Source organism: Silene latifolia, chromosome Y (genome assembly GCF_048544455.1).
Source record: "Silene latifolia isolate original U9 population chromosome Y, ASM4854445v1, whole genome shotgun sequence".
Classification (NCBI taxonomy): domain Eukaryota; kingdom Viridiplantae; phylum Streptophyta; class Magnoliopsida; order Caryophyllales; family Caryophyllaceae; genus Silene; species Silene latifolia.
The window spans coordinates 2,852,199-2,855,095 of NC_133538.1; positions in this window are offsets into that span (position 1 = coordinate 2,852,199).

Genomic DNA, 2,897 nt, shown 5'->3' on the forward strand with positions numbered 1-2,897 from the left:
GTGAGGAGATACAAGTGTAAATATAAGAGAAATACGAGTGTAGTGTGAGGAGATACAAGTGTAAATGTGAGGAGATACAAGTGTAAATTTAAATAAAAACGAGTGTAAATGTGAGGAAATACAAGTGTAAATGTAAAAATTATGAGTGTAAATGTAAAGAAATACGAGTGTAATTGTATAGACATATGACTGTAAATGTAAAGAAATATGAGTGTAAATGTAAAAAAATATGAGTATAATAAATATATTTATTAGATCTAGAATAAAAATCATGATAAAACAACATCAACAACACTAGATCTAATAAAGATAGATTGAAAAAAAAAATCTAACAAAAATATAACATTAAATCTAATAATAATAACAATAATAATAAACATAACACTTTATTGTTGAAAAAAAAAACAACGACAACATAAAAGACAACAAACACACACAAAACACAAACTCAAGGAAAAACAAACAGAAAACACAGATCTGAAAAAAAGAAAAGGAAGGAGGCGACACGAGGGCTATTTTGGAAAAAAAAATATCTGAAATAGAAAAAAAATTATGTAACAACAACATAAGACCAAGCTATTTTGGAAAAAAAAATATCTGAAATAGAAAAGATTAAAAAAAAAAAAAAAAAAAAAAAAAAAAAAAAAGCAAAAATTCAGATGTTCGAAATATTACTCCAAACATAAGACCAAAAAAGCAAAAACACAGTCTGTTACTCCAAACGAGATTTATTACTCCAATCTGAAACTCAAAACACATTTACTCCAAATATTACTCCAAATGAGATTTATTTAAAAAAAAAAAAAAAAAAAAAAAAAACGACGTTTAAATCTGATAAAGAGGACAAAAACAGAATCCATTAAGCCCTCCTCTTTCACCTGAAATCGCCCACCACCAATTTAAGCCCACGAAAACCCAAAAAAATAACGAGATCTTAGAGGAGAAGGAGCACGGCGACACTTCTAAACAAGATCTCATATTTTTTTGGTGAGATCGTTCAAAACTCGTTTTTTGGGGTGTGGTGGTTTTGTTTGGGTGGTTGTAGGGTGAGTTTGTGGTTGAGGACGAGGTGTTTGCGGTGGTGGCGGGCAGGAGGCAAGAGAAAGCAGAGAGGAAGATGAGGGCGGTTGTGGTGTTGTGGTGGCGGTGAAAGGAGAGTTATGGTGCGGGTTGTGTCGGGTGGTTGTCGGAGTTGTAGATCTAGGCGTTTTGGAGAGGTTGTGGTGGAGGGGAGGCGGGGAGATGTCTGTGGTGAGCAAGGTGGCTGTGGATGTGGGGTCGTGGTGAGGTGGATGGTGCGGCTGTGTGAGGGCGGCAAAGGTGGTTGGCAGGTTGTTGGACATGAAGGAGGGAGTCGATGGAGAGGAGGTGGTGGCCGTGGTGGTGAGCTGGTTTGGTGGTTTGCCGTGGTGGTCGGTCGCGGATCTGGTGGGGGAAGTAATTGGGTTTTAAATTTTTGGGGGGAGATTTTTTATTTTTTTGGGTTTTGAATTATTTGGGTTTTTAGAGAGATTAGAGGAAGGATATTTGTGAGATGAGAGAGAAGTGGATGTGAAAATAATTGTTATATAGTGAATTAATTTTTAATTAGGTGGATTAGTGAGGTAGAGAGAGAGTGTGTCTTACATTAGCATTAATACCTTTTTTTTGCACTAATCCCTTCATTTTTTCCCTTCAATCTAAGCCCCTCATCTCATCTTTTCAATGGCCCTAAATGGGACTTATGGACTCAATGGATTTTGGTGGACTCACTTGATCCTTCCTCTATATATATATATATATATATATATTGTATATATTGTGTTTGTTCTATCCTTGTTCACATTGATTGACTACGCCACATTCGAGACATGAGGATCATGAAGACCGTATGGTATGATCTTTCCAATCTTCTTTTTCCTCTTTATGTTAATGACTATGTGGCTTTATTTTGATTGATGCGGTATAACAATGTGAATTTAGGACTTGCATTTAGTTTATATGTCATATTAATTGATAGAATCACTTGCATTAGGATGTATATACTAGTTGCATCATGGCATGTAGTTGCATTTAGATAAAGCATTTTGAAAAGTGCCTAATTGAGAACTTTGAAAAGAGCAACTAAGCCATTACAAATACTTTTTCAACTTAAGACTTTGCCTACTAGAATGGTTGTAAAACACCCTAGATAGTGTCATACTAGTGTCTTTTGACCCATGACCCAAAGCCTAGTCAAGGGTTTGCATGTGAGTCACCTATCCAACCCCGTGATGCTATGTGGACTTGGTTAACTTGTCTAGGTGACCTTGATTGACCTTGTGGTAAGGCAACCCAAAAATACTTTCTATCAATAAGTTTGAAGTGCTCATTTCAAAGAATTTTGTCATGTGGAAGTAATTTATTGCCAACGAAACCTCAAATGTTATGAAATGTTGAAATGTTGAGAAATTTAGTTGTTTTGATGGAGGCGTACCACTTCGATGTGCTTTGGAGCGGGATCCATTGAATTGAGCCCTCACACGGTTGTGAATTCGGTTGCCCAGAGACAGAGTGACTATCACCCTGAAAAGCTATTGTCTAGAGGTTAACCGGTTGCCTATTAAGCGATTGGCGAAAGCAAAGGACACTAGCCCGGAAGGGACAAACCCCATCTTAAATTTTTGAAATGTGAAAGTTAAATGAGGACAATTTTGAATACTAGTCATATCCACCCTTTGTTTATAAAGATTTGAACATTTCATTCCCAAAAAACCTTTTGTCAAGCCGCTTTGTCGAGCTTGGGACGATCCATGACCTTTACTTTTGTAGAGAATTCGAGACTTGTCATGTCATATGCTACTAGCATCATAGGGATCATCATTCCACCACCATCCGATCGCTCTTGACGAAAGCATTTGGAAATTGAGGACGAAAGT